Here is a 24173-nt window from a genome sequence, read left to right as displayed (position 1 = left end):
ATTTCTTCTAGACCTAAGGCTCAGAGGTCATCCATTACTCCACACTGTCTCAACATAGGATGTGAGTTGAAAGAAAGTTTAAAGGGGGCAATTAGGTGGCTCAGTGGGTTGACTGTCAGACCTAGAAATGGGAGGTTCTGGGTTCAAATGTGACCTCAGACACTTCCTAGCTATGTGACTCTGGGCAAGTCACTTGCCTCGCCCTTACCACTCTTCTTCCTTGGAACCAATTAACAGTATTGATTCTAGGGATTTTTTTAAATGAAAGAGTTTAAAGGATTACTAGTCATATTAGCTTCATTTTATATGTAAGGAGATAGAGGTCTAGAAAAGGAAAGTCCCTTAGCTATAGTCAGATAGGTAATAAGTAGCAGAGGTAGAATTCAATCCAATGTTATTTCCCCACCTCCACCCTTTTGCCCCAATTCCTTCCTAAACAGAATCATAATATCTTAAACCTAGAACTAGAAAATAGCTTAGGGTCCTTCTAGCCCAGTGGTTCCCAAACATTTTTGGCCTACCTCCCCCTTTGCAGAAAAAGGAAAAGGAAAGATAAATGCACCTGTGGCCATCACCGCTTTCCTGGATCACTGCAGCACCCACCAGGGGGCGGTAGCACCCACTTTGTGAATCACTGTTCTAGCCCAACCCCTCCCCTCAACACATTTTATAAATGAGGAAACTGACAACAGGATGATACATGACTTGTCCAAGGTCATACAAGCTGTAACAATGTCAGGATTCAAACACAGATTATTTTGTTTCAAAACTAATGCTCACAGATTTAGAGCAGATATGGTTGTTTATCAGCATCTTCCCTCTCCATATGACCGATGGGGGAATGACAGTTCAGAGGTAGGAGATGTTTCTGGCAGCTGAAGTAACAATAGAGGGTTAAGATTCAAATCATTCTCTTTTCATGGAAAGGCAGTGTTATATGGAGGAAAGAGATCCTTAATTGAAATGCTAGTTTTGCTTAGTCCTTACCTGTATTACCATGGGAAAGTTATTTGTCCTCTTTCTGTTTTCATCTGTTAAATGGGTATAAGGGGCAGCTAGGTAATATAGTAGATAGAATTCTGGGCCTGGAGTCAGAAAGACTTGTCTTTGTAAGTTCAAATCTAGCCACAGATATACTTACTAGCTGTGTGACCCTGTGCAAGTCACTTAACCTCTTTTTGTCTCAGTTTCCTTTTCTATAAAATGAGCTGGAGAAAGAAATGGCAGACTGCTCTGGTATCTTTGCCAAGAAAAACCTAAATGGGGTCACTAATAGTCAGGCATGACTGAAACAATTGAACAACAGAATGTGATTAATAATACCCATAACATTTACCTCACATAGGGTTATTGTAAGGCTAAAAATAGAAAATATGTGGAAAGCATTTTGAGAATATTGAAATGTTATCTAGATGTCAGCTTTTATTTTTAATATGTCAGCTGAAGGCAAGCTCTGGCAGAGGATACCAAGCTGGCAAAGCTTGTTGTTCAGTTATTTTTCAGTTGTGCCCATCTCTTCTTGATCCCATTTGAAGTTTTCTTGGCAAAGATATTGGAGTATTTGATATTTCCTTCTCCAGCTTATTTTACAGATGAGGATGTTGAGGCAAACAGGATTTGCCCAGGATCACATCACTAGTAAGTAGTAAGTGTTTGAGGTCAGATTTGAACTGAGGAGGAGTAGTTTTCCTGGCACCAGGTCCAGTTCTCTATTCATGTACCACCTGCCTGCCCATAAGCCCAAAATACTGGCCCAATTATGGATTGTGTGACAGTTATCAAAGAAGGCATTCCTCTGGATTTGGAGAGGCCAAACCTCCAGTGGGCTGGTCATCAGGTGTTGTACTCAGGGGATCACAGCTCTAGAATGGAAAAAGACCATGGAGATCATCAAGTATAACCCCTTCGTTTTACAATAGCAAGAACTGAGACTTCAGTGAAGTACTTGCCCAAATTAATACAGCTAATAAAATTTGAAGGGAAGATTTGAATCAGATTTGAAGGAAAGTTTTCACGATTTCAAATCTGGTATTCTATCCACTATACATACACTATCCATCTATCCAAAGATGAATGTCAGGAGTGCGCCCTCAAGGAAGTGTGAGAGGGTGCTGATTTATTTCTGTGAAGAGAATGCCCACATCCATCAAAACCATCTATGGTGAAACTATGATATGATGGAAACAGCCTCAGATTTGAGCCCAAAGAGTTTGACTACTCCCACTTTGAAAATTTATATTTTGCCTCTGTGCCTCAGTTTCTTCATCTGTATAATGAAGCTCAAAATACTGTAGGAATCACAGATGTAAGATTTTATTACTAATACTATCCTGAGAGACTAAATTTTGGTTAAGAATATCAAATTATTGATTATGTCAAGTTTATTGATTAAATAATCATAAAAACCAATTAAGTTATATAGATCTCCAAGGCATTCTTGAATGACCAAGGACATTAAAGTTGGATCAGAAAATTAATAAATAAGTTTTAGCCCCTCCCTTGAATATGCCAAGACATTTCTAATTGGTGGGTAGCTAATTAAGAAATGGTTTATCAAGCTATCTACCCTTCCCCATCCCCACAGGTAGATAGGTCATGTATACAGGGAAAAAAACACCTCCCCTTCACTTATTAACTGAATTATGTTTAAAAAAAAGATATACTTTGAGATTCCTAGGACAAAGAAAATGAAAAAAGCAGTAGAATGGAGGGAATCTCTGACCCAGACCCCTAACACAGAAATATACAGTAATGCTCCTTAATATACAGGAATTTATTTAGGCCCTTTCTACTATAGAGCCCTAATTCAATAAGATATGTGAAAAGTAAGTTGTCACAAAGGAAAACATCTGGTAAACCTGAAAGGATGATAGAAACTTGAATTGATTCACATGAGCCCTCTTCACTCACTATCCATTCTAAATTGGCTGTCTTTGAAAGAATTGGAAACTAAAGGGATGTCCCTCAACTGGGGAATGACTGAACAAATTGTGATATAGAATGGTGATGGGATATGTACCACTAATGGAGTCTCTCTCAGAGTCCAAGTCCCACTTCCTGCTCCTTCATTCCATCTTGGAATCCTCCAGCCATTCCTGCTAGGTCCAACACTAATACTAAATTAATCTTCCTCACAACAGTTACTATTGTGCTATAAGGAATGATGAAGAGGATGATTTCAGAAAGAACTATGAAGTGATGCAGAGTGAAAAAAGCAGAACCAGGAAAATGTTGTAAGTTAACAACAATATTGTGGAATGATCAAGTGTGATAGACTTACCTACTTATCAGCAATGCAATCATTCAGGATAATTCTGAGGGTCTTAGGATGAAGAATAGTTTCCACCTCCAGAGAAAGAACTGTTGGAGTCAGAATGCAGATGAAACATATGATTTTTCACTCATTTATTTGGGGTTATGTTTTGGGGGTTTGTTTTTATAAAATTATTCACTTACAAAAATGGACAAAATGGAAATATATTTTGTGTGATAATACATGTATAACCCAGACTGAATTGCCTGCCAGCTCTGGGAGGGGGAGGGAAAGAAAGAGGGAGACAATTTAAATCATATAACTTTGGAAAACTTATGGGGAAATTTGGTATTACGTGTAATTGGTAAAAAAATTAATTAAACTAAATTGGCCAATTTGTTGGTCCCCAAACTCTATTCTCCATCATTATCTGAGGTAGCAATCCTAGCACAACCATATTAGCCTTGGGATCAACTCCGGCTGACACCTCTCCTCAATGGCCATAACTATTCGAGATATGGAAAAGACAAATAGCACCATCAAAGTCCTTAGTGTTGTGAATTGGATTAGCCCCAATCCAAGTTACTACAGAGTAGCCTGAGGATCATAGAGCTAGAACTAAAGGGACTTCAAAGTCTCTGACCCTCATTTTACAGAAGAGGAAAGCGTATCTACAAAAAGTTGCCCAAGTAGTAAATAGAGGTAGGAATTGAATTCACCTCCTTTAACTCCAGATTTAGCTTTCTTTCCACCTGATTGCCATATGAAAAGTAGATACAAGTTATATAAATTGACTTCCTCCCCCTTCATTAACAGTTCCAAATATAACTATGTATTACTCTAGTCATTTTTCACTACTCCAATACATTAGGGCAGATCTCTGCATATACAGGGCTAATGTCTTATTTAAGTGGAGAGATGTCCTCCAAAGGGCATCTGAACATTTCTGGGGAAACTGGTGCCAAATCATTGCTAACTGCCAGTTGTTTTTATTACCAAATTATCTTGCAGAACAGAAAAAGAAAAATAAAAATAACGCACACCTCCTAAATAGCTGTCCTGAAAAATTAATAAACCACACTCAAATCATATTTGTATAATCGATGTACATTCTAAATGGATTAGTTTAACATAAAATTCATAGGAGTTTTCTCTGGAAGAAACTTTAAAATTCAATTTTGGAAACTCCATTTTTCAGAAAAGGAAACTGAGGCTCAGAGGTGGGAAGCTTTATTTTCTTTTTCACTTCTGAAATAATAGATTCTGAAATATGAATCCAGGCCTTCTTTGCTGAGTATTTTGAGGTATACAATGAATATTTTCTCCCATTTCACCAATGACTGGTATTGCCTCACTTTGAATTTTTCTTTTAAACTATTTGCTGACAACAAATGACCGAGAGTTCCACAAGAATAGCACAAAGTGAAAAAAAATCACTTGGAACGTATCATACATTTAGATATGGAAGAGATCTAAAATTCATGTAGTCTAATTCTCTCATTGTAAAGATGAAGAAACTGGAATCATAGAGGTTATAAAATGACTTATTCAAGGTCACACACAGGATTTTCAGCCAGATCTTCTGGCTCACTGAACCATGCTGCCTCTCAGAGGCCACCTAATCCAACTCATATCTGAAAAAGAATGTACTTTTCAACCTTCCTGACAAATGACCATCCATATTCTGATTGCAGACCTATTTCAAGAGGAAACCTTTCATGTCTCAAAGATATTATGGAATGTGGATAGTGAGACTGATCTAGCATCTGGATGTTTGTATAAAGAAAAAATCAGGGAGGCATTTCCAAATGAGTCACTCATCATAACAGGAACCACCTTGGAAAGTCAGTAAGGAAAAAGGGCATTGATGATGGAAAGATAAGTTAATCACTTATTTAATTTTTTTTTTACCAATCTCTCTTGGATACAACATTCCTTCCCTTAACTCTTTCTTTTCTCTTCTGAACTGGGTTCCAACAACAAGAAGGGATATGGCAACTTCTTCCATCCTGGCTCTGAGCCTTAATGTTTAATCAGAAGATTCATTAGCTCTCTTGACATATCTGGTTCAGGATCCAACCCCCTAGCCCTCAGACTAAATGCCCTCCTTGCAGAATTTCAAGTGCATTCCTAATTTCTGAAATCAATAAAATGCTGTTTTCTCTTGTAGGCTATTTGGAGGACAAACTGCCTAAATTATCTTATTAACCCCAGTTAAAGTGACCAAGCAAATAAAGTCAGAACAGAAAGATTGATTCTGCTGATTAAAGGTGAAAAGTTCAAGTAATATCAAACTATCCATGGGTGATGCAAGGTAGATGGTCCAGTAGGTATCTTTCCTGATTTCCTTAGTTCATAAATCATAGATTTAAATATAGAAGAAACCTTAGTGGTCACATAGTCCAACCTGTTTATTTTTTACAAAGGAAGGAAATAAGTCTCAAGTTAAAAATATCTTGTCCAAGATCACACGGCTAGTAAGTTCCCCACTCTTCAACTCTATAACCAATCATATTGATTGTGCTATTTATGATGCTGAACTCTTATAACCAATCAGAACTTGTTCCTCACCTATGTAGTCCTGTTTTTTGCTCTATCCTCACAAGAAACTAGAAAAGGGGAGCTATCCTTATGCTGGATACCTTTGATTTTACTGAAGCATCCATTGACCTATTTCATTAACAAGTTCAAAACTTACTTTTTAAAAAAGGCACTATTATATTGCTCAGAGTCAATGTTTGTTGGAACTTTGTTGGAATTTCACTCATGACATCTAGATCAAAGGGCATAACCCTACCCTTATTGGAATTTCACTCCTGGAATCTAGAATAGCTGCACTAGAGAAGAAGTTTTCTCAATTGCATGCCAATGAAATCATAGCTAGGGTTGTTGTTGTTTCCATTTATTTTTATAATAGATGGCTTTCCAGGCAGAGGAGGGAGAAGAATGCATTCAGAATTAAAGGTAGAATAAAAATCCACAAAATCAATATTTTAAGAAAAGAAATAGGAAAATAAGAAATCTGAATCATCCTGGAACTCAGGCTTCTCCTTTCCCTCTCCCCTAAAATTGACTTTGTATTAATGTTGTCCATAATTTTAAATTCCTGCTCTGTGCACATGTTATAACACCCCCAAAGAGAGAAACTCCTTGAGGTTCAATACCATTTGAGTTTTTTATTTAGTTTTGTCTTGTATTGCCAGTATCAAGTGCCGTGCCTGGCATCAATTTGGATATTAAGAAGAGACCATTAAATGGAGTTGACTTGTAAAATATATATCAATTCAATAAGTGGCTCCCTTGGCCTGAGCCCAAAGTTATTTAAAGGCTGATGAGCTATACATTTTTAAGGTACTGAAATTATAGCCTTATAAAGTATAATAAAAACCTACCTGATTTCAAATGATATAGTCATCAAGGAGCTCTGTGGCCCTGGAAGGAAAGAAAAAAGCATTTATTAAATACCAACAATAGTCCAGCACTGAGCTAAGTGTTTTACAAATAAAGTCTCATGTGAAACTCACAATTACCCTGGGGATCATATACTATTTTTACCCCCATTTTTTCATTGAGGAAACTGATGCAAACAAAAATTTAGGATTTGGCTGGGGTCATGTAGCCAATAAGTTTTGTGGGTCTGATTTGAACTTGGGACTTTCTAATTCCAGGCACAATGTTCTATTTATTTTGTTTAAAATTTTCTCATTACCATTTAATTGGGTTCCAGCACCAAAGGGATGGATGGAGACAATCTGTAGTCAGTTGGTCATATGTTAAATACCTCTCCCTTACAGAAATACAAAATTTGCCCAGAGTTACACAAATCAATAGTGTCTTTGCTACTGAAAAGTTTATTTCAGTCTACTCTACTCCCTTATGACATCATTCACCATCCCTAGAACTTTCCAAATCAAATTATTCCCTCACAGGATTAGACTTATTCTGATGCCAGAGGGTAGAAAAGAAATGAATAATGGTTAGAAGTTACAAAAAAGGCAAATTTAGGCTTAATATCAGAAGGAAAAAACCTTCCTAACAATGAGAGCTGTCAATATATGACAGGGGCTACCTTGAGAGGTAGTGGTAGCCTTCCTTGGAAGCCTTTGAGGAGACATTAAAGGGACACTTGTCAGATATGATATGGTAAAAATTCCTTTCATGAATGGATTGGACTAGATGATCAAAATGGTCCCCTTCAACTCTCAAATTCTGTAATTCTTTGTTAAGTCCTTTAAGGGGTAATAAATCTTTTGAACACAACTTTTTCAAGGTAAAAACTAATATAGTAAAGGAAATTATTATCTAGCAGTAAAAAAATCATTTATTGTCATTTCAATTCTATCTGATTCTTTGTGCTGCCATTTGGAATTTTCTTGGCTAAGATACAGAATGGTTTAGTATTTCATTTTCCAGCCCATTTTACAGATGAGGAAACTGAGGCAATTAGGATTAAATGATTTATCAAGGGTCACACAGCTAGCATGTGTCTGATACTGGATTTGAACTCCAGAAGATGAGACTTGCTGACTCCAGAAAAAACACTCCACTGTGTTCTACTATATCCACTGAACCACCTAGCTTTCTCTAGTAAGAAAAATATACCACAGATATAATTCTTATAGTATATTCATAACAGCAATACCCATACCATGCTCATCCTATTTTTAAAAGAGATAGTAGAGACTTTCTAAATAAGTGGATTTATAATATTGAGATTCTTGTTAATGAGAACTTTACTTGGAGAGGGGGTATAATTTGAAGTGTGGTGACCTTTATGAACATCACTCAAGTTAATACTTAAATAGCTGGGTTCTCCTTTTGGATTCTCCCTCCAAATAGAGATTACTGTCATTCATACTTTCTCACCATTCCCTCTCTTTTTCCATGAATCCTTTCCAAGGTGTCCACAAATGTATGAGGACTTTCCTCTAAGTTCTTAATATTATAAGAGAACGTGTGTGGCATGTAGACTGCCCATTGGTCATCCCCAACTCTGGCCATAGAACTGGCTCACCTCTTTATTCTAGCCATCTTTCCCTTTGATGATGTGTCTTATGTTGCTACTTGAACAATTTTTTCCTGGGTCATATGCTGTGATTCATTTACACTCGGCACCTGTTGCCCTTTGGGTGACTCACTTTTTCAGTCCCATTTATAATTTCAAGACGTTTTCAGATTCAGTTGCTCTGAAATAATTGATAGCATGTTAGTAACATGTAAACTGACCTAATATTCAATGGGTATTGGCAATACAGTGCCAATACCCTGATTATATTGTTGCTACCAAGGTCTCAATTTTGGTCCAGAATATAAGAAATGAAGACACATACTCAATAGTTCCATGCAACCTGTCTTGAATACAACTTTTATGCTAATTATGAGTGGCCCGGAGCAGTTAGGGTCTCTGGGGTTTTATGCTCAAGTAAACAAATGGAGCTAGAGCCTTTGACAATGCACCAATATAAAGTGGGCTGAAGTCAGGCAATTTTTAATTTATCAATAATGAACAGACCAGATGAAGATTATCCTGTGTCGTTAGAATTCCTTCTCCATCAGGGGCTACACTTAATGGAGTCAGCACTCATTTGGACTGGGTTCTAGTCTAACCAAACTATATCACTGGTCCTAAGAATTTTCAAATATTCAATAATATGGAAATAGGTCTTGATCAATGACACATGTAAAACCCAGTGGATTTGCACTTTAGCAATGGGAGGGGATGTGGGAGGAGAGGAAGGAAAGAACATGAGTCATGTAACCATGGAAAAATTTTCTTAATTAATCAATTTTTTAAAAATAAAAGAATTTTCAGATATTATAATATTTTACGACTCCCAGAATCACTAGATTAAACATGAGTTTGGGGAGATGGGAGGAGTTTAGCTATAAAATTTTCTTCATAACTTTCTAGATGCCATTCTCACATTTCAATAGCTCCCATTCCTGTCTATAGTGTCTTTAAATTAATACATTTTCCTCATCACAGCCCTGAAAAGAAAATATTTCAGATATTATCATCAAAGATGAGTTATGACATCCACAATCACAAAGTTAGTCACTGAGTAGGTCATAAGCCTGAGAGACTTCTCTTACTAGTCATAAGGCTGAACTAGCTATGTATATTAAATACTATCCTAAGAAATTAATTTATAATATGGAAGATACAGAATCATGAGTTGATGACCTAGAGTCTTCACCATTGAATGTAATTTTTTTTAAATCCTTACCCTCCACCTTAGAATCAATACTGTGTATTGGTTCCAAGGAAGAAGAACGGTAAGGGCTAGGCAATAGGAGTTAAGTGCTCAGGGTCATATAGCTAAGATGTGTCTGAGGCCAGATTTGTACCCAGGACTTCTCACCTCTCACCTCTCACCTCTCACCTCTAGATATGGCTCTCAATCCAGAGTCCCAGCTGCCCTGAGAATGTCTTTTTTTTATGATGTCCTGGCATAAAGTGGAATTATCTATTCTTATCTATCTAGTCTTAAATTTTTTACTGCTTAAATTTTTTAACTTGTAAAAGAGGAATAAATTTTATTTAATGTGTTTTTTAGAGCCAGCACAATACAATACAAGAATAAATAAATAAATAGATTCTCTTTTAGAATTTGTCCAATTCAGGAGAAAGGCCATATAATCTTGGACTCACTTGTAATTCCCACTAATGAATCCTAATCTAAATTAATGGTCACAGAAGGGGCATTGTCCACCCCCTGGCAGCTATTCTTATCATCCATGAGTGGGGATCAACTGAAACTAGGTTGGCAGATACTGCAGGAATCATACTAATAACTTCTAAGCACTAGAAACAAACAAATGTCTGGGGGCTAGGGAAGAGGGGAAGATGTGATTTGTTTTTAACTACATGTTACAATGATATGCTATTAAATTTTATTACTCTATTAGTGAATAGAGAAATAATATGTTTTCCACTAAATGAGATTCTATGCCATAATTAACATTTTTTTCAGAACTGTGTGCCAGAAAGGGCTTTAAGTTTTGAAAGCACATGAAGAAAGAAGATCTCAATTGCTAGAGAGTTGTCTCTAATCTTCTCTCTGAATGTTATATTCAAGGTTATTCCTCTTTTTCCATTGAAAATCTCCATAGTGCTCCCTCCACCTTTCTGCTGAAAAGAAGGAAACAGGCTTCATACTTGTTATCTGAGACAAAAAGATGAAGACCTTAGACCTGTCACCAAGTCCAATACCATCATTTTACAGATTAGAAAACTGAAGGGCAAATCATTAAATGACTTGTCTAAGATAAACTATCTAGTATCTCAAGCCAAATTTTAATTTATGCCTTCCTAATTCCAAGTCCAGCTAGTACACTATGCCCTCTGACCTTGTTTCCAATTTTTTAATTTATAGCTTTTGTTTTTACATCATGAGTCAACTATAAAGTACAGTGGATAGAGTGCTGGATGGAAATTCAGATTCTATTCAAAATTCTTCAAATTCTCAAATACCGTGTGACCCTAGGCAAGTCATCCATTTTGAACTAAATACTACAATGATTTTCTATTAGATTTGTTACCCTACTAGTTTAGAGAGAATTAATGTTTTCCACCAAATGAGCTTTTATGCTATAATTAACAGTTCCTTCATAACTGATTGCAATTCAGATCTGCCTCACTTTCCTAAGCTAAAAAATGATGATAACTTAACAACCACCTCCTATGGTTGTTGTGAGCATCAAAAGAGATACTATTTGTAAAGTATTTGCTAGTTAGCATTGTTCTGATTATTTTTATTTCCACCTCGTTGACCCCATATCAGAAAGCCATTACTTCTAATAAAAAATTTTAAGAAGAAAATTCAGCAAAAACAACCAACATATTGAAAAAGTCTAATGTTTTATGCAATGTTCTCCACCATGCAAGGCCCTGTACTTTTTGAAGAACCATGGGAAGAGGGAGGTATTTTCTTATGTATCTATTCCAGGGCCAAGTGTGGTCCTTATAACTTTGCAGCATTCAGTTTTTTAATTGTTTTAATTGTTATTTGTTGTTGCTCTTATTGTCATTATTTTCATTATTTTAATCGTTTCTATTGTTTTCAAAGTTCTGCTTACTTCACTACAGTTCAGTTCATGTGTCTTCCCATACATCTCTGAATTCCTTATATTCAGAATTCCTTTATACACAATATTGTTTCATTGCATTCACATAAAATTTATCCAACCATCCCAGAATTAATAGTCTGGTCACTTTGCTTACTTGATGTTATCACTAAAGCTTCTCCTATTAATATTCTTCTACATGTAGGATGAGGGTTTTCTGTCTTTGGCTTCCTTGTAGTGTGTGCTCAAAAATGTTTCATGAAAAGATACTATTTCTTCAGCATTGTTTAGCAGAGATACTAAGAAGACCTGATAATCCTCTTTCTCTGTGTCAGGAGGACATTTAAATAATCTGTCTTTGTGAAAAGCCAAAATTGATTATGTTGACCGAAGAAAAGAGTGAAAGTAAAGAATACAACTGGTGCCCTCCATCAGAGGTGTGCTGGGAAAAGGCTCCAGTCCCGACCTAGAAGTACCTTATTCAAGTAAAGTACACACAGTATTCAGCACTGGTGTATAATTGTCAAAATAGTAGTCTATCTTTGAAACATTCATAATACAAAATGTAGCCATACATGGAAGTCATCAGATAAGGATCTAGAAAGCTTATAGAAGTTCTTCTGTGCTGCCTTGGTTTTCCTCCTTCTCTTCTCAGTATTTACACCTGATTCTGGCTGTCAACAGTTTCCACAATCCCTTTCAGATTAATCCCTTTCAGATGCTGGTATGTTCCAAAAAGAATGTATTACCTTCTTTCTCTATTTGCTATTCTCATCCTTTCCTCAGCTGTTTACATGCTTATTGGAATCAATTGTAATGGATTTCTGTCAAGCTGTTTTCTGTGCCTGGAATGGGTTCTGCTTCCCTCTCATTTCTTTCTGGGAAAGCCCTTTCCTTCCTTTACATCTATTATAGAAAATGCTTTCTCCATATAGCTTCTTTTGGCCATTGAAGAGATAGCACTCTTCCTGGATCTATCCCTCACATTTGTCATGCACTCTCTCATATCATGTCAATAAGGGCACTTCCTTTGCACCACATTAAGTATTGGGGAATAAATAAAGCAAAAATAAGGACAGGGACAGTCCCTGCCCCCAAATGCCTTAAACTCTTTTCTTTAGTGACTATTTTCTGCCCTTGAACACTCTAAGAAAGGAGAGTGCAGAAATAAGTCACTGGGGTTAAGTGACTTGACCAAGGTCACATAGCCCTGAACTGTCTGAAGTCATATTTGAACCCAGAAGTTCTAGGCTCTAGTCCTGATGTTCTCTCCACAATGCTACCTAACTGCTCCTGGTAACTTCCATTCTAAGAGGGAAAGGCAATGCATAAAATGAAGCAGGAATGAGGTAGGGGAGGGAAATGGTGTCTGTGTAAAGAAGGATGATGCTAGAGAAAATCTGGAGAGTCAGAAGCAGAGCCCAAAGAAGAATGGATCCATGGCTGGCCTGAACATTTTCCTTAAAATGGTTATCTGGAGAAGCCCCTCCCCCACCCCCACACCTCGCACAACGCCAACGCACTAGAGTGAAAACAGGACTGGGGCAACCAGATAATCACTGGCAGCCCCAGGGCTTGTACCTGTGTGCTGCAAGACTAGGGACCCCAAGTGGCTGGGGGGGGTGGTGGTTGCGGACTTTCCCCAAGTCCACGTGGGTAAAGGCACCGCCTCCTGCCAGGACAAAGGCCTCTAAAACACGTCTTTCCCAAGCACTGAAGGCATCCCCTCAGGTGCGAATAAAGATCTCCAGCCCACAAACTTTCCCTAGCTTCTTCGTGGGTGAAGGCAGTGCCCTAAGAGCATCTGTGCAGGCAAAGGCAGTGCCCTAGGCTTGTATAACAATCTCCAGCCCAGGCTTGGACCTCCAGTGAGGACCCGGTGAGGACCTGAGCGGGGCTGTGGAAGCAGCCCCAAAGACTGCTGAAGGAGCCTCAGGCAGAGGGGCAGACTGGGGTCTACCAGGAGGCCTGACCCCGAGGACAAGGAGACTGGAGCCCCCGGGAGCTTGGAAGGCACAGGCAGACCCGGAGTGCAAAGACAAAGCCGATAAGGGGCAGGGCTAACAATGGCCAGCAATAGGGAAGTCCAGAAGAAAAAGACTATCAAGAGAAACTCTGGAACACTGGACAACTTCTACACAGAGAAAATCCAGACAACAGAGGAGGGAAAACAAAAATCCAAACCTCCCCCAAAAAATGAAAGCTGGTCACAAGCTATGGAAGAGTTTAAAAATGAAATGCTGAGGAAGATGGAAGAAATCTGGCAAGAAAATAACAGTTTAAAAGGCAGAATTTTGCAATTGGAAAGTGAGACTAGTCAACTGAAGACCAAAAATGACCAGATTGAAAAGGAAAACCAAATGATTATAGCCGAAAACCAGTCCTTAAAGGCTAGAATCGAACATTTAGAAACCAATGATCTCTCAAGACAATAAGAACAAATAAAACAGTCAAAAGACTGACAAAATAGAAGGAAACATGAAATATCTCAATGAGAGAGTGACAGACCAAGAAAACCGGTCTAGAAGAGACAACTTGAGAATCATTGGTCTTCCAGAAAAGACAGAAATTAATAGAAACTTGGACTCCATACTTAAAGAAATTATTCAGCAAAATTGCCCTGAAGTTCTACAACAAGAGGGCAATATAGACATTGAAAGGATCCATAGATCACCCTCTACACTGGACCCAGAAAAGTCAACACCCAGAAATATAATAGCGAAATTGAAGAGCTTTCAAGTAAAAGAAAAAATCTTACAAGAAGCCAGAAAGAGACAATTCAAATATCAAGGAGCACCAATAAGGATCACACAGGATCTGGCAGCCTCAACTCTAAAAGACCGCAAGGCTTGGAATACAATATTCAGAAAGGTAAGAGAGCTGGGCCTTCAGCCACGAATCAACTACCCAGTGAAACTAACCATATACTTTCAGGGGAAAGTATGGGCATTCAACAAAATTGAAGAATTCCAAGTTTTTGCACAAAAGAGACCAGGACTAAATGGAAAGTTTGACACTCAACCACAAAAATCAAGAGAAAGATGAAAAGGTAAATAAGAAACAGAGGGAAAAGAAAGAAAACTCATAATCTTTTAAGCTTGACTCTTTAAGGGCATAAATAAGATCTAATTATCTGTATTACTAGGTGGAGAAATGCTATGTATAATTCTCTGTAGTGAACTCTATACACTATTATAATATTCACTATTATAGCAACCAGAAGAATAATTCATAGGGAGAGGACAGGATACTAAATGGTCTAAGATGACATGGGGGTGGGAAAGAGGGGGGAATAGTAGGGGTCACCAAGAAAAATCTGAGTAAATAAGAAAAATAAGATATTCTATTACACACAAAGAGGGCATAGGAAGGGGAGGGGATAAATACTACCATAAGAAGGAGAGGAAGAGAGCATAATCAAACCTTACTCTCAGTGTAATCAACCCGGAGAAGGAAGAGTAGCTTTATTATCCATCCGGATAAAAAACTCTATCTAATCCTACTGAGAAAGTCAGAAGGGATAAACCAAAGGGAGCAGGGGAGTGGGGAGGCCAAAAAAGGGAGGGGAGAAGAAGGGGGAGGGAATTCATTTGGTCTTTAAAAAACAAAAAGAGGGGAATAACAAAGGAGGGGGCAGAAAGGGAAGTCAATCAAGGGAGGGGATAAGGGATACCGGCTCAAAGCAAACCACTGGTGTAAAAGAAAATAGTGTAATAAGAAGGAGTGGGTCTAGGGGAGGATACAAAAATGTCAGTGAATACACAACTAACAATTGTAACTCTGAATGTGAACGGGATGAACTCGCTCATAAAACGGAAGCAAATAGCAGAGTGGATCAGAAACCAAAATCCTACCATAGGTTGTCTACAAGAAACACATATGAGGCAGGTAGACACACACAAGTTCAAGGTTAAGGGTATGAGCAAAATCTTTTGGGCATCAAAGGACTCTCAATGAAAAAAATGCTATCCAACTCTTGAGAGAGAATTGATGAAATTTGAGTGCAAACTGAAGTATAATTTTCTCATTTTCTTACTTTTTTTTCCTTTTTCTTGTAATATAGCTAATATGGAAATGTTTTGCATGACTTCACGTATATAATTAATATCTTTTTGCTTGCCTTCTCAGTAGGTGGGGAGATGGTTGAGAGTGAGGAACTGAATATGGAACTCAAAATTTAAAAAGAAAAAATTGTTAAAAACAAAATTTTTTAAAGAAAAAGGTGGGGAGGAGAAGAACAGATATAACCCTGGAACAATTTACTGGAGAACCCTCTAAAAGTCCATCTACAGTTCTTTGGTCATTCAGTCTGAATCTGTCTAACTATAGCTAACTCACATCTTTCTATCTAGCTCATAAGAACTAGCATAGGTAGCATAAGATATTTTGTTCTCTATTAGTAGGATAGCACAAGTTACTTTTATCAAATGCTTTGTTGAAATCTGAATAAACTTAGAACTACATTACAGCATTCTCCTGGCCTATATACTTTTTATATTTTTAAAACCTTTACTTTCTGTCATAGAATCAATACTGAATATTGGCTCCAGGGTAGAATTATTGTGGTAAGGGTTAGGCAACTAGGGTTAAATGACTTCCTTAGGGTCACATAGCTGGGAGGTGTCTAAGACAGATTTGAACCCAGGACCTCCCAGTTACAGACCTAGCTCTCTATCTACTAAGTCATCTAGATGTCCCCAGTGAACCACCTTGCTGCCCCCATTCTATTTACTCTTTTTAAAAAATAAAATTATTTTATTCTGGCATGATTCATTTTTGAGAAAATCCTGGTAGCTTTTAGTAATCCCTGCTTCCCTTTCTAAGCGATCACAATTCATCCTTTTAGAGATAATAAGGAAAAAGACTTGTAAAAAAATATTTATAGCTGTGCTCTTTGTGGTGGCAAAAAATTGGAAAATGAGGGGATGCCCCTTAATTGGGGAATAGCTGAACAAATTGTGGTATCTGTTGGTGATGGAATACTATTGTGCTGAAAGGAATAATGAAATGGAGGAATTCCATGTGAACCAAAACAACCTCTGGGAATTGATGCAGAGTGAAAGGAACAGAACCGTGGGAACAGAAACACAGAAGAAAAACAACTGCTTGATCACATGGATTGATGGGGATATGACTGGGGATGTAGACTCTAAACCAGGGGTTCCCAAACTTTTTTGGCCTACTGCCCCCTTTTCAGAAAAAATATTACTTACCACCCCTGGAAATTAATTTTTTTAAATTTTAATAGCAATTAATAGGAAAGATAAATGCACCTGTGGCCATCACTGCCTCCCTGGATCAGTGCAGCACCCACCAGGGGGTGGTGGCACCCACTTTGGGAATCACTGCTCTAAACAATCAAGCCAGTGCAAATATCAATAATATGGAAATAGATCTTGATCAATGACACATGTAAAACCCAGGGGAATTGCATGTTGACTATGGGAGGGGGGGTTGGAGGAGAGAAGGAAATAATATGAAATATGTAACCATAGAAAAATATTCTAAATTAATTAAATAAACTTTTAAAAATGAAAAAAATGGATATCTGGAGGAATTGACCATTTAGAGCAAGGGGCAGCAGAAACAGAATGAACACCCAGGCTGAAAAGGCTGATATAGATACCTGAGAAACTGGAGAATCATAATTCTTGTTCTTCTCCCACCCATAGTGGATTGGAATTTTATTGAAAGATGTTCCAGAGGGAGGTTTTGGAACATCTAAAAGCAAGGGCTTTATAAACTTTATCTTTGTGTCCACATCAACAAATAGAGAACCCTACATACAGAGTGCATTTAATGAATGTATGTAATGAATGCTGGATTGATTGTGATAGTCAAGTCATCAAGTATTTATCAAGGGATCTGCTTTGTGTCTGCCACTGCTCTAGGGACACAGCCAAAGGGGAGATTATGGATCCTGTTCTCAAAAAGCCCATTTTCTATTAGGGTAGATAACCTGCAAATCACTTTGCATATATAAGATAGATGTTCATCCTTCATTGTCAATAAGGACCAATGACATCATAGGATGATTTATTGACTTGTGAGAACTGAATTGAAGTGAGGCAGATTCTTCTAGATTCTTCTAGAATCATAGAAGTCCAGTGGCAAGACCAAAGTCAGGACAACTATTGATGGCTCTGGAAACAATGGATGATCTTAGCATGAAAGTTCTTTCCTTTAGACGCTTTTACCTATGCTCTGGAGATGACCTCATTATCCATTTTTCTGATGGAAGTGGGGTTTGTTAGAAGGATAGCAGTATACCCCATGGAGAAGAGGTGGGAATGAGCTCCAGGGCCAATCCTATAGATTATGTGCTGAGGCTTCCTGTAAACTTCCTAGAACACATGCTCAGCATTATAGATCGTGGTGCATTGGAATGATGCAGAATGATGTCAGCAGGGATAGGGACAAGTCAAAAAAAGATGGACCTTTGAGGCAGGAAGCTCTGCCTGCTGATTAGAATTTAAAAGGAAACACAATTTATACTTTTCATCTCTTCTTTCTCTCTCCAGAATGTAAGTCAGTGAATAAACATTTACTAAGGATTTTCTATGTATCAGGCGTCATAGTATATTTGAATAAATGGCATAAAGATCTTTTATTAAGTATTTACATGGAGAATAGATACACACTGACAAGCTCCTTTCTTATATAGCAGCAATAGCAGCTCCTAACATATCACAATGTGTACATGTGCTGGGCCCTAGAGCAGGAATTGGACCTCAAACTAACCTGCCTCTCCAGCTTGTGCTGTTTTATTTTGTCCTCAGCTTAGACAACAAACCATAAATCCTAAAATAAATTATTCCAGTGAAGTTGAACTCATGGGTTTGAGAGATTGGGATCTCCTGAGTCCCTCAATCAAAACTAAAGGGAAGCAAAAACAGGCTTATACAACCACACCCTGCTTAGAGAAAGCCCCTCAAAAAGCATGATAAGCCCAAATCCTTACCTGGGTGGCCAGAAGACATAGACCTTGCAGGAGTTATTTGGAAAGCAAAGAGCTGAGGTGAAGATGAATAACCTTATTCAGCAGTCCCACTAAATAGTTTCTGTTTTAGTATTTTTAATATCAACCTCCCCAGGAGAGTAAACAAGAATCAGTGATTATTACATCATGCAGTAAGTCTTTGTTAAGGAACATGTGTGAATCTATTGTATTTTACACATTAATTTTGTGTATGTATCAGAGGTGGTGATAAATAGCTGTCCTATATCTGTTCTACATTGAGTACTCTTTTGTTTGCTTTTGGTGAGACCTTAGACAAGTGCTAACTCTAAATTATATTCCCTGGGGCTTTGAGGTCCAATTGTAGAGACAATTAGAAAAAGAGTTCGACCTCCCTCTTTAGAGCCTGGATTCACTCATGTATCCACCTAGTACATATGAGCCCAGAGATAAATCATTTTAATGGGAGAGGGTGAATACCCAGTTTCCTAGTGGGCTCAGTAGGATCAATGGTCATACTGAGGAAGTTCATATCCTCTTCAAGCAGTGTTTCTTTGCATCAGCCTCCTCCTCCTCCAATGGAATATGTCATCTCTCAACCTCTGGGGTCCTAGGTTTCTGACTGGTGACCCTTCACTATTTCTAATCTAACTAGACTCACTAATCTTTTCTTCAGCATTCACAGCATGCTATTGTATGCACCACCATCCCAATACATTTTCAATTAAGTTAACTTTTCTATAAAGGGACATGTCACCCAAAATGCTCTATGACCTCACTTACCATCCCTGTGACTGCCCTTGCCACAATATCCCTCCCTGGTCACCCATCCTATATCTGCATTTTCTTGACATATTAGAAAAGTACTGTATATGCTTGAAGCAGAAACTACCTTTTTTGTACTTGAATCTTTACTACATAGCACAGTGCCTGGCTTATAGTGTTTAATAAATGATTATACATTCATTTATATACTACCACCATATTCCAGTTTCTGAATTCTTGTCCTTCAATTCAGATTCACCTCTCTACAATCTAAAAATTATACAGCTTCCAAAAGTATTCCAAAGGCACAAATCTCACCATGATATACTCTGATTCAAAAATTTTAGTATTTCCCCTATCACCTAGAGAATAATAAAAATCCTCATCTTATGCCTTCCATAATCTGGCTCCAATCCTCCCTGACAGCCTTATCCCATATATATTCTAAATTCCAATCAAACTGAACTCATGACTGTTTATTATCATGAGAATTTCCTCTCATACTGTTAGACATTCACAGAGGCTGCCTGAAATGCAAACCCCTTTTCACCTTCAAATTTCAAATTCATCATTTTCTCTGAAAGCTGAATTCAGGTACCATTTCTTCTATGTAGCTTTTCCTAATTCCCCCTGGTTCACAGAGCTGTCTTGCTTCTCAATTATTCCTAAAGTGCTTTTTATGAACTTTTTTTTTGCCTTTCTGGGACATATATCCCCCTTCCCAGCTCCTACCCCTACTCCAGTAGAATGTAACCTCCTTGAGGAAAGGAACTAGTTTTATAAAAAAATGGTTTGTGTCCATTTGTGTCCCTATGTGTCCATTGTGCTTACCATGCAGCTTTGCACCTCATAGGCATTTAATCAAGGTTTAAGAAAGTGAATTAAATTAAATGTACACTTTACTGATGCGGAAATTGAGGCACAGTAGATTGCCCAAAGTCACCCAGAAAAAATAATTGCAATTGTAACTGGAACTCATGTGGGATATATTGTGACACAGTTAATTCAGGTTTGGAACCTGAGTTAAAATTTCATCTCAGTCACACTCTGTTTGTATAACCTTAGGCAAGTGATAATCTGCCTTAGAAAAGAAAATGATTGGACATGGAGGATTTTTAAGGTTCTTTCCAATTTTACATCTTTGATCCAGATTGTTATATGTAGAATCAAAACACAAATGAAATGGGAAGTCTTGTTCCTTTTATGTTAGGAAATGAAAAAAAAACACGAGATACAGAAATTTTAAATAGCTTGCTTGATAGTCTCACAAAAAGTCATTGATGGGGGGCAGCTGGGTAGCTCAGTGGAGTGAGAGTCAGGCCTAGAGACAGGAGGTCCTAGGTTCAAACCCGGCCTCAGCCACTTCCTAGCTGTGTGACCCTGGGCAAGTCACTTGACCCCCATTGCCCACCCTTACCAATCTTCCATCTATAAGACAATACACCGAAGTACAAGGGTTTAAAAAAAAAAGTCATTGATGGGACTAGAAGCAAGTCTATGGACTGCTGGTCTAGCTACTTTGTGATATTAATGATAGCATAGATTCTGATGTTCTCTGAAAGAAAAACTGCATATAGGGGTCTGAGAGAGCCTCATGGTGAGAGAAAGGGAAATGTTCTGCTCCACTGCATCTACTCCAAGAAGAACTAAAGAAAGGTCACTCAACCTCACCCTGAGTTCCTCAGTCCAAAATCCATTGGTCGCTGAGGTTAGGACCTTGGAGAGAGAAGGTAATCCTGTTTCAAGTCTTTTTCCTCACAAAGAACACATTTATTCCTTTAATACATATAGTCTCTTCTACTCTTTCCAGTGTTTTGGAATGTTATTTCTGCCATTTCAGCCAAAGGAAAAGGTGTTACTGAATAAAGACACAGGGGAATGAGACATTGGTTTTTCACCAGCAGAGATAAAAAGTTAAAAAATATTCTTTTCCTTTCAGAGAAGTTCACACTTTTAAGTGAAATGCACCCTCTAGTGACTCTGGGGATTAAGCGAGGGAACCTTGTGCTTAGCTAGAAGTGACCAAAAAATAGTCAATTTTTATAAATGTCACCTCTCCTAGAGTGTTAGAGCTACGACAGTGCTGAGTCCAACTTTTTTTTATTTTAAGATGACACAAAGAACTAGAGAAGAGAAGTGACCTTTGTCATAATGTGAAACAGAGACTAGTGAAACTGACTTCTAATTCCTACCCCAAGTCTCTTTCCTTAATACCGTTATACTACTTATACACGCTAGCTTTTTTAAATCTAATAACATAATAGGTTTAAATATTGTTAAAAATAGGAAAAAATAGGAGATTTTTAGAAATCACTGGATCTAACTCTTATTTTGTAGAAGAAACACTGAATAGGAGAGAAAAAAGAAGGGTTTTTTTTAATTTATTGAAAAGGAGGTTTTTAAGGGTACACACTATAAATGTATGATTCCAGTAGAGACTTCCTGATTCCCAGGACAGCCAACTTTCAACTACACCATGCAGTCTCCTAATCAATTCCTTTGTGTGGCACTTCAATAATGATGAAAATGACTAGAATTTGAATAGTGATTTATGCTCTGCAAAGCACTTTATAGTCATTATCTCATCTGAGCTCCACAACATTCCCATGAGGCTATAGACATCAATATTCCCATTTTACATATAAAGAAATTTAGTAAGAGAGACTAAATATCAAGTTCTGTGCTGGGCCCATTATGACATGATAAATTCCAGTGTACTGAAAAGAAATTGACTTGAATTAATTACAGGCCTAAGTTTGAAACCCAGATCTAATATTTCAATCAATTAATCAGCATTTATTAAGTACCTGCTGTGTGTCAGGTATTGTGTTAAACACTGAAAATACAAAGGAAAATCCAAAACTTTACCTTCCTTCAGTGAGGTGGTGCAATGTATAGGGTGCCAGGCTTGAAGTCAGGAAGACCTGAGTTTAAATCCAGTCCCAGACACTTACTAGATATATGACCCTGGGTATGTCATATAACCTCGTTTGCTTTAATTTCCTCATCTATAAAATTATCTGGAAAAGGAAATCATAAACCACTCCAATATCATTGCCAAGAAAACCCTAAATGAGATCACAGAGTCAGACATGACTAAAACAAACAACAACAACAACAACCTTCCCTCAAAGAGCTCAAATTCCAATGGTGGAGTCACATTGCAGATCAGAAGATAAAAAACAATATGCGCAAACATAAAAAAAAGTAATACTGCAAGATATAAGGCCTTGGGTACTTCTTGCATAAAATGACACATCCAATGAAAAACAAAAGATCTGGGGTCTTTACTGGATTGGACTCAAAGGGAGCCAAAGAAACTAAGAAGTGGAGGTGAAGTGGGAAACCATTCCAGTCATGGGGAAAACTTAATATAAAGGCACAGAGATAGAAGATAGAGCATTATGCATGGGGAATATTAAGTAAGTCAACATGCCAGGACTATAAAGTATATAAAAGTGAATGATGTTTAAGAAGACTGGAATAGAATGGTTCCTTATTTCTGTAGTTATTTTTTATTAATAAAAATTGATTTGCTCTCACTCCAACCCCAAGCCATTGAAAAAAGAAGAAAAATATTCCTTATCACAAATATACATATCTAAGAAAACTTAAATTTCCTCATTAATCATGTTCAATCAATCATGTTCAATATGTCTCATTCTTCACCCTGAATCTGTTCCCTCTCTGTCAGGAGGTACATAGCATGATTCACCACAGGTCCTATGGAATTATGGATGATCAGATTACTTATATTTTTCAAGGATATTTTTACAGTGTTATTATAGAAATTCTTCTAGTTCTTCTGGTTTCATTCTTCATCAGTTTATAAAAGTCACCCAAATGGTTCATTTTTATAATATTGGTATTATAGTATAAATTTTTCCTCTGGTTCTGCTCACTGCACTTGGCATTAGTTCATATACGTTCTTTTTCAAACATGCCTCTTTGAAACCATCTATTTCTTCATTTCTTATAGAATAAAAAAATGCCATCACATTTATACAGTACAACAGCTAATCCACAATTAATAGGCTCACTCTTCGCTTCTATTTTGCCACGACAAAATGAGCTACTGTAAATATATATTTTTTTCTGTATATGGGATAGGTCTAGTAGAAATATAGCTGGGTAAATGGGTATATACTAATAGTATTCTGCTTTCTATTTAAGGAAACAATTTATATATTTTCATAGGATAAAGGATATTCAGCAATTGTATGAGTATAGGTTACTTACTTAGTCTATCTTCATCTGTAAAATGGGAATTAATAATACTTACAGTTCTTACTTTACAGGATTATTAAGTTCAACTGAATATTGACTATTACAATCTTTTCTCAGATGAGAGAAGCAATTATCCTTTTATATGCTCTTCTGGTAAGAATATATCTATAATATTAGAGTCATTTCTGGGCACTATATTTCATAAAAGGCATTAACAAGCTGGAGACCAAAGGAAGATAAATAAGATAATAAGTAGTCTCAAAGTCTTGCTAAATGGGATCTGGTGAAGGAGCTGACAATATTTTGGCCAGAAAAGAAAAATCTGCCAGAGTTGGGCGGGGAGAGAATAGGAGTATGAGATCTGTCTTAAGGATCAACTCAAGTCAACAAACATTTATTAAACACATGCTATGAGAAAGACACTTTACTAGGTTTTGTATTTGAAGTATTTGAAGGGTTACCATGTAGAAGGATGACACTTATCTGCTTGGCTCTAGGGGGCAGAACTAGGAGCAATAGGTATAAGTCACAGCAAGACCAGTTCTGCCTTGATCCAAGAAATCAGCTAAAAAATAGAAGTCTTCAAAAGTGGATTTATTGCCTCAGGGAAAAGTGAGTTAGCTAAATTTCTCAAGATCCTTAAATAGAAGCCGGATAAATGCTTATATCTGGGAAATTGTAGAGTGAATTCTTATTCAGGTATAGCCTGCACTAGTTAGTCAGTCTTCCCTTCCAACTCAGATGATCTGTTATTCAATGTGTGCATGGCCTGAAAAAGTAAAATCATCTCCATATGAATCTGATTTCTAATAGAGTATGTGGTTTTCTGGATGGAGGGGAGGAACATGCCTCTAGTTTTAGAGGAATGGTCTTTCTCCAACTGATTACCCTAGGTATGGCCAA

The sequence above is a fragment of the Gracilinanus agilis genome, chromosome 2, assembly GCF_016433145.1.
Source record: "Gracilinanus agilis isolate LMUSP501 chromosome 2, AgileGrace, whole genome shotgun sequence".
Classification (NCBI taxonomy): domain Eukaryota; kingdom Metazoa; phylum Chordata; class Mammalia; order Didelphimorphia; family Didelphidae; genus Gracilinanus; species Gracilinanus agilis.
This window is presented reverse-complemented; position numbering follows the sequence as displayed.